At 47.7% G+C, this 8,742-nt stretch overlaps 1 pseudogene; it reads left to right on the top strand.

Moving 5' to 3' along the window:
- Positions 1 to 598, top strand: part of LOC102501551 (60S ribosomal protein L7a pseudogene) — a 772-nt pseudogene extending 174 nt beyond the window's left edge.
- The last annotated feature ends 8,144 nt before the right edge of the window (positions 599 to 8,742 follow it).

The following is an 8,742-nucleotide window of genomic DNA, read 5'->3' as shown; positions in this document are numbered from 1 at the left end:
AGAGGGCCATCCTCTACCAGTGGCTGAAAGTGCCACCTGCCATTAACCAGCTCCCCCAGGCCCTGGACCGCCAGGCAGCTACTCAGCAGCTCAAGCTGGCCAGCAAGCACAGGCCAGAGACAAAGCAGAAGCAGCAGCGGCTGCTGGCCTGGGCTGAGAAGGCCACCGGCAAAGGGGATGTCCCCACTAAGAGGTCGCCAGTCCTCCGAGCAGGGGTCAACACTGTCACCACCTCGGTAGAGAACAAGAAAGCTCAGCGGGTGATTATCGCACACGACGTGGACCCCATCGAGCTGGCTGTCTTCCTGCCTGCCCTGTGTCGGAAGATGGGGGTTCCCTACTGCGTTATCAAGGGGAAAGCCAGGTTGGGGCACCTGGTCCACAGGAAAACCTGTACCACTGTCGCCTTCACACAGGTTAACCGGAGGACAAAGGTGCCCTGGCTAAGCTGGTGGAAGCCATCAGGACCAATTACAACGACAGATACGATGAGATCTGCCGCCCCTGGGGAGGCAACATCCTGGGCCCAAAATCTGTGGCTCGCATCGCAAAGCTGGAAAAGGCAAAGGCTGAAGAGCTCGCCACCAAACCGGGTTAAGTGTACACTGCTGAGTTTTCTGTACATATCAAATGCTCTCCTTCAGGAAAAAAAAAATCTCTCCACTGACAATGTGGCTCTCCTTTTTCTTTCTTTTTTGCTTTTTATTTATTTGTTTTTGTTTGTTTTGTTTTGTTTTTGAGAGGTTTTTTGCAATAGGGTGCATGCGCTCACCAGATAGAGAGACAGAGAGACAGAAAGCGAGAAATCACCCCCTGGGATGATGGCCATGCCGCAATCCCTTCTCCTCCATTCTCCTCTTGGGATCTTGGGCACGCACGCACTCGTGCCCGGCATGAGTTTTAAGCCACCGGGTCCAGGATGCTAACTGTGGTCGACTACATGGGAGTCCAGCGACATAGCCATTATGCTAACTGCTGGTCCCCTTTTTTGCTTTTTAATTTGCCATAGGAGTGTACTCGACAGAGAGAGGGAAAGTGAGAAATCACCCCCACCCCGGGGGGATATGGCCAAGCTGCAACCCCTTCTCCTCTATTCTCCTCTCAGGATTTTGGACATGCACACACATGTGCCCAGTGTGACTTTCAAGTCACCAGGGGTCAGGAACCCACAGAGCCGGCCTTGCTGGGATCCAGCTTCTCCAACCACCAAGCTACTAATCCTTTTATTCCTTTTTTAGAAGGTCATTTCTTTCATGAGAGCAAAAGACAGAATGACAAACACCCTCCGAGGGGTCCCACACCATGATTCCCTACCACCAGCCTTCCAGGCCAGCCATCTGCATGTGCACCCAGCACTTACAGGTCAACCCGGGAGCCAACCCCGTGCCTCCCATTCCATCCAGCTTCACCTGAGCAGCCATCACTGCCGCACCATCAAGCCAGTCCAGTTCTCCTTTCAGCACTTCCCTTTCCCCAGGGTGAACTGCAAGCTGTTAGCACAACGCTCAAAGCCCTGCAGGATTATGGCACCCTGCTGCCATCTTCAACCTACTTCCATCAACAGAAGAGAAAAAGGGATTCTGGTTCACGCCCTAGTTGAAGAGGACTGATGATTAACAGCAGAAGCAAAACCCAGCACCACGGACATCTCACTTGGTTCCACTTCCATAATTCTGATTTAAACAAAGTTGAGCAAAGTTTCTGCTTAATGGATATTAAAACTGTTGTGCCCAGATCAGCCATGATAGGAGCGGAGCTTTCAAATGAATTTTCTTTTCTTCTATTTTTTTTTTTTTTTTTTTTTTGGGGTAGAGGGGTGCATGCACTTACCAGAGGGAGAGAAAGGGGGAAGAGAAAGCGCCCTCCATGGGAAATGCTCACGCCACAATCCCTTCTTCCCCATCTCTCTCTCCTTTCGAGATCTCGTGCACACACGCATATGCACCAGGTGTGTTTCTCAAGGCAGAGGCTCTGGAACATGAACCATCTGGCTATGTGGGATTCAGCTGTCTTAACCACCAGGCTGCGGAGCAAGCCCTCAATAGAAAATTGTAAACAAATGGGATAGAGATCGCGATTTCTTCAACCAGTTCCAACAGCAGATGACATGTGAACGTTAACATCTGCTTATTATGGGAGCGTTCTGAGAAAGTTAACCAAAGCTTTAAGCAGAAAAAGGCCAGGAAAGCCTCACCAGAGAGTCCTTACCGTGATAACTGCTCCTGCTCTTCCTCTCCTCAAACGAGGGCAATTCGATGAGAGTTCAACACACGATCATTAAGCACCCACCCCACCTCCCGATTTGTCTCCTCCTGACTTCTTTTGGTTTTCTAATTAAAAAAAAAAAAAATACTTAAAGGGCACCCATTTACTTGAGCTAATAATATTTTAAAAACTACATTGACATGGCTACACTCCAGGACCCAGGAGCCTCTGTTCTTTGGGATGGACGAAATGGCCAGTATCGTCGCCTACAAAAGTCCCAAACTTAGTGGAGCTTAGATCGAGAGCTAAACTTTACATTTTAAATTTTCATCTTTCATTTTTCCACACACATTTTGAAATCCTCTCATGTTTGTTCACAAATATTAGTGAATAAATGGGTTTTGGTACATCAGGTCCGTTCTAAAGCATCACTTATTTCTTAGACTTGGAAAAGTCCAGACACGGAAAAGTTCCTGAAGGTTCCCCACAAGCTGGGGGAGACACCCCAGCTTTCACCAGAGCAAACCCACCATGACAAGGCTGGGTCAGAGCCAATCAGTTCTTGAATCTTTCAGGAACCAGATATGAGGCCGAGCTGCCTAGGGCATTTTGGCATTTTGCCATCCACCATGCTGGGAGGCGCTCCTCATTCATAACCAGATGGTCTTTCTTCCTGGTCACATGACCGAGCTGATGCGATTGTGTTCCAGAGGTTAGAAGAGGAAAGTTGCTGGCAGGCATATCTGAGAGGCCAGTGCCTTGTTTCTGTTTCTGTGGCAAAGGTTTTCACAACAATCAGCCTTCTCAAGAAGCCTACACACAGCTTGCCTGCCAGGCCCCAGTGGGAGAAAGCACGCGCTGTGGTCAGGTGGAAAGAATAACGTCAGAGTCACACACTCACCGGGCGTTCACTCCGAGGATGACAAACAGGGACTGTGCCTCATAAAAATCAGAAGGGAGATCCCAGACCTGGTGAGAGTTTTCAAGTGGGTCCCCATCTGAAAGTCTGTCTTCACCTGCATGTAGTCAAGGGCAAGATGGAAGTTGCAATGGACTCAGCAAGGGTATACTGAACTTCTCGTGTTTACACCAAGACCGTCCATGTGGGGACTAGTTCAGGATGAAAGGGAAAACAGTGACTGCTTCCTTCTCGTACAGCTGCCCGTGCTCCCATTTTCTCTAACATGGTGGGGACCTGCTAGCGATTAGGGACTAAAATCCATCTTCTACACCAGCTCTGAGTCCCCAAAGAATTCTGAGGAGGGCAGGGCTAATCTGATTTGTTAAAAAGCATAAAGTGAGGGGATCACCCTGTGGCTTGGTGGTTTAGGCATTAGACTCTCACATGGGCAATGATGGTTCGAGTCCCTGACCTGATGACTTGAAAATCACACCAGATATGTGTGCATGAGTGCTCAAAATCCCAAGAGGAAAATGGAGGAGAAGGGATTGAGATAAGGCCATCTCCCCTGAAGGGTGATTTCTCATTTTCCCTCTGTCTGTCTCTGGTGAGCGCACATGCCCTATGACAAAAATCTAAAAAACTAGAAAAGCCCAGAAAGTGAGACAACTCCAAAGGAGGAAAGAGGCCAAAAGAACATTTTTCAAATGAAGATTTCTCTCCCTGTGCCATTTTGTCCTAGATGTCATATGTAAATTAAGGGCATTCAGAATTTTCCTGCTGGAGTGGCGTCAGATGGCAATGCACTGGTAAAATGTGAAGCTCTGCAAGACTGACCCACATGGGAAGGTTCCAGGTTCACATCCAGAACCCTCTGAGTATGCCAGGCATTTGCATGCCCACGAGCCAGGGCTGGCAGAGGTGAGGGATGGATCACCATGTCGAGACCCTATTGGAAGTGCTCTCTCACTGTCTCTCATTCATAGAAGAAATAAGTAGACTTACTATCCTTTCCCCCTTGGGCTGGCCCGATAGCTTAGTGGTTAAGGAAACTGGATTCTACATGGTCAACCATGGTTCGAATCCTGGCACCAACAACTTTGTGCACACTTGCACAAAGTCCCACCAGGATGGAGAAGTGGAGAAGGAACTTCAGCATGACCACACCCTGTTGGAGGGTGCTTTCTCCTTCTCTGTGTCTCTCTAACTCTCTGGGAAGCACACACACCCTCTGGCAAGTTAAAAAAACAAGTCTCCTCCAAACCATGCCAGCCACAGTAGCATGTGTTAGTTGACGCTGCTACTTGGCAGACTGAGGCCACATGGGAGGCCAGGTTCTATTTCCAGCCCACCCAGAGAGCTGGGAATGGCAGCATGTGCCCATAGTCCCAGCTACTCCAGAGTGAGGCAGAAAGATCATGACTTAGCAAACGAGTAAGCTTAAGCTATGACAGAAACCCTCCGTCCAACAGAGAATATACTGAGACTGGGTGACTTACAGAGAATGGAGGTTACTTTGAATCTCAGTTCTAGTGGCAGGAAAGTCCAAAGGCACAAGGCTGGCATCCAGGGGCTGCATCACAGCATGGTCAGCAGTGGAGGCGGAGAAAGCGTGCTCTACGTGGATTTCTGCCTGCCTCGGTCATGGGGGGCCCCACTGTAACCAATCACTTCTTCCTAAATACCCCCACCCTTCAACACGATAATCGGATCAAGTTTTTACCCTCTTAATTCCATTTGAGCAAACCTCAAGGTGTGAATTTTGTGGGACACTAAAAGCAGACCAGAAGCCCTTGAATTAGGTCGTAATCTTCACAAAACACACCCACATCATCTTTCAAGTCAGTGAGTTCCAGGTGACAGGCAATTTTCAGGACAAGAATATTCATCCCAAGCTCAGACCTGGTGATGCCACTGCACGGTGGCTGAGGCTGTGCGGGAGACCAGGCTTGGTTCCTGGCCTGACCTACACCGGCCAAGCGCAGTGGCGCACACTTGTGACCCTACTAACTGGGAGGCTGGGACAGGAGGATGGCAACATGGCAAGACCATCAACAATTACTACCCCTCACCGTGGGCCAGCAAGTGGTGTGGTAGCTGGATCCCACATCAACTGCACAGTTCAAGTCCCAGACCTGGCATCTTGAAAACCATGCCAGGCATGCACGTGTACTCTAATCCCAAAACGAGGAACAAATGGAGACAGAATTGCAGTGTGGCCATCACCCATGGGGGAAGCTTTCTCACTCTCTCTCCCTCTCTCTCCCTGTTTCTCTCTGGCAAGTATATTCACTGACACATTTAAAAAAAAAAAAGCATTGATTAAAAATAATTACCCCTCCCACCCTCCCATAGAAAATAAGAAAACAGAAAGGTTATCTACAAAAGTGGCCCTGTCTCACCCGTCGCTCTCCAGATGCTATCAACTGCGTGAATAGACATGGCGACATCAGGTAGCCCTTGCAATCTTGGTTAACCTTTAGGTCAGGAGTAACCTGAGGGGTGGCCAGGAAGGACAGCTGCTCCCCAAGGGACCCCCATCCCTCCTCCACCTTCCCAGGACCGCTGTTCTGTAGGTAGTGATTCTTCTTCTCAGGGTGCCCACATGTTCTTAATCTTATTAATCAGATCATTTTGATAGCTACTTCTCTCAAGGGAAAGGGGATTCACCAAATCTAGTCAGATCACTCAAATGGAAATTAATTCCTCTACGCAAACACTTCGCAGTGTTAGGGTGGGGTTTAAAGGCTTCATATTGTATAGTCTTTCCAAAAAATATTGGACTTTTAGTTTTTTGTTATTCTCTAGGGATGTTTTGTTTGCTTGCTATAAGGTATGTGGACTCACTGGAGAGAGAGAGGGAGAGGAAATGAGAAATCACTCTCCCTGACTGGTGGCCATACCACAATCCCTTCTCCTCTAGTCTCTTTTTGGGATTTCGGGCAGGCATATACACATGCCATGTTTTTCAAGTCACCATGGAGTCAGCCATGTGGGACCCAGCACCTTAACCACTACACCACCTGCAGGCCCCTAGTTTTCTAAGTGAGTGTGAAACTGAGGTTACATCCACCACTTCATAATCAACAAAAATCTGCAGGAGCCTTTTGGTATCTCTTCCTAATTTCCTGGACCCAAAATGTTAAAGCTAGTTCCTTTCCTGTCTCTCCTTTTCATTAGTCAATAAATCACAGGCCTGGGGAAATCCTTGATGTTTCTTGACTTAATAAACTTACAGGGGGATTTAGAAGGCTTTACAGGCAGGGAGAACAGTAAAGGCATGTTTGGAGACTTGCAATGGTTGGGAAATTGTGAGAGGTGTGGGACGTATTAAGAAGACATGCCGAGGGACAGCTGGTGGCGTGATGTTTAAGGAGTGGGATCCCACATGGCTGGCCGTGCAACACAAGTCCTGGTCCCAGCGACTTGAGAACACGCTGGGTACATGTGTATGCCTGCCCAGATCCTAAGAAGAGGAAGGTACGGAAAAGGGATTGCAGTGTGACCATGGGAGTGCCCTCTCCCTTTCCTGCTCTCTCTGACGGGCATATGTACCTTCCAGCAAATTTGAAAAAAATATTTTTTTAGAAGCATCTGGACAGGCTCATAGGAAACAAAGGGGGAAAGAGGAAGGAGTGAGGAGGTTTCTCACCATATCTTTTTTTAAAAAAGGTTTTTGCCTTAGGGCACATGTGCTCAAAGAGAGACAGAGACAGAGAGGGAAAGTGAGAAGTCACCCTTCCGGGGGAATAGCCATACCACAATCCCCTCTCCTCCATTCACCTCCTGAAATCTTAGGCACGCTCACACACGTGCCCAGCGTGATTTTGAGCCACTGGGTCCAGGACTCAAATAGGTCAGTCATGTGGGGGTGCAGCAACACAGCTGCTACGCCATCTGCTGGTCCTGCTTCTCACCGTAGCTTAATGAGAATTTTGAGCCATGCCTGTGTAGTCGCTACTCAAAAGAGAAAATTATTTTTAAAATATAGTAAGATTCTGGACTGGCTCTGTGGCCTAGTGGTTAAGGCAGCTGGTGAACTGTGATGTTTCAGTCCTGGACCCGGCAGCTTGAGAAACATGCCAGGTACATGTGCGTGTGTGTGCCTAAAACCCCAAAGAGGGAGAGACAGAGAAAGGACTGCAACGTGACCATGACCCATTGCCCTCTCCTCTCCCTCTCCCTGCCTCTGTCTGCTAAGTACATATGTTCCATAGCAATAGATGGATTTTATAATGTATATATAATTATATATATTGATACCATCTATACAAGTTCCCAATCTTGAAGGTCTAAAGGCTAATGAGTTTTCAGCTACACTAAGTGACATGATTAAGTAACACTTAAGAAAGGAGAGTCTGGTTGGGTCCAGCGGTTGGCGTAACGGCTATGTTGCTGGGCTCCCACGTAGCCGACTGTGGTTTGAGTCCAGGACCCGGTGGCTTAAACTCAGCTGGGCATGTGTGCGTGCATGCCCAAGATCACAAGAAGAGAATGGAGGAGAAAGGATTGAGGCATGGCCAACCCCCCTGGGGGGTGATTTCTCACTTTCTGTCTCTCTCTGTGTTTCTTGTGAGCGCACATGTCTTATAGCAAAAACCTCTCAAAAAAAAAAAAAAAAAGAAAAGAAAGAAAGGAAGGAAGGAAGGATGGAAGGAAGGAAGAAAGAAAGAAAAGCAAAGAAAAGAGAGTCTGGCATCAGACGACAGAATAGAGGGCAATGGGAGTTTCTAGAGCTTTTCTAGACACTTTGAAAGCAGAGGCTAAACTTTTATTTGTATCTCCACCCTCCCCCAACCCATCCTGGCTAGTGGGTGATAGATTGTTGCTGCAATGGCCATCTGAATATTTTCTTTAAAAAAAAGTCTAAGGACCTGCAGATGGCATAATGGTTACATAGCTGGACTCCCACATAGTCAGTCAACTGTGGTTCAAGTCCCAGATCCAGCGGCTTAAAGCACACCAGGTGCATATGCGTGCGTGCCCAAGATCCTCAGAGGAGATTGGAGAAGAGGCTGCAGCATGGCTATAGCCCATACAGGGTCCAACATCATTCTTTTACATGTGGATGTGCAGTTTCCCAGCACCATTTGTTGAAAAGACAGTCCTTTCTTCATTGTATAATCTTGGCACGCTTGTTGAAAATTGATTATATACGTCAGGATTTATTTATAGACTCTGTTTTATCCATTTGATCTATATGTCTATATGTATGCCAATACCATATTGTTTTGATTACTGTAGCTTTGTAGTAAGTTTTGAAATTGAGAAGTGTGAGTCAACTTTGTTCTTTTTCTTTTTTTCTTTTCTTTTTTCTTTCCTTTCCTTTCCTTTCCTTTCCTTTCCTTTCCTTTCCTTTCCTTTCCTTTCCTTTCTTTTCTTTTTGGAAAGGTTTTTGCTATAGGGCGTGTGAGCCTGCCAGAAAGACAGAGAGACAGAGAGACAGAAAGCAAGAAATCACCCCCGGGGGAATGGCCATGCTGCAATCCCTTCTCCATTCTCTTCTTGGGATCTTGGGGATGCACACACATGCGCCCAGCAAGACTTTAAGCCACCAGGTCCGGGACTCCAACCACGGTCAACTACAGGGGAGTTCAGTGACATAGCCATTAGGCCAACTGCTCGTCCTCTCAACT

Source organism: Tupaia chinensis, unplaced genomic scaffold, assembly GCF_000334495.1.
Source record: "Tupaia chinensis unplaced genomic scaffold, TupChi_1.0 Scaffold000362_1, whole genome shotgun sequence".
In the NCBI taxonomy this organism is placed as follows: domain Eukaryota; kingdom Metazoa; phylum Chordata; class Mammalia; order Scandentia; family Tupaiidae; genus Tupaia; species Tupaia belangeri.
Note: the sequence above shows the minus strand (reverse complement) of the source record. Positions and strands in the feature narration are given on the sequence as shown.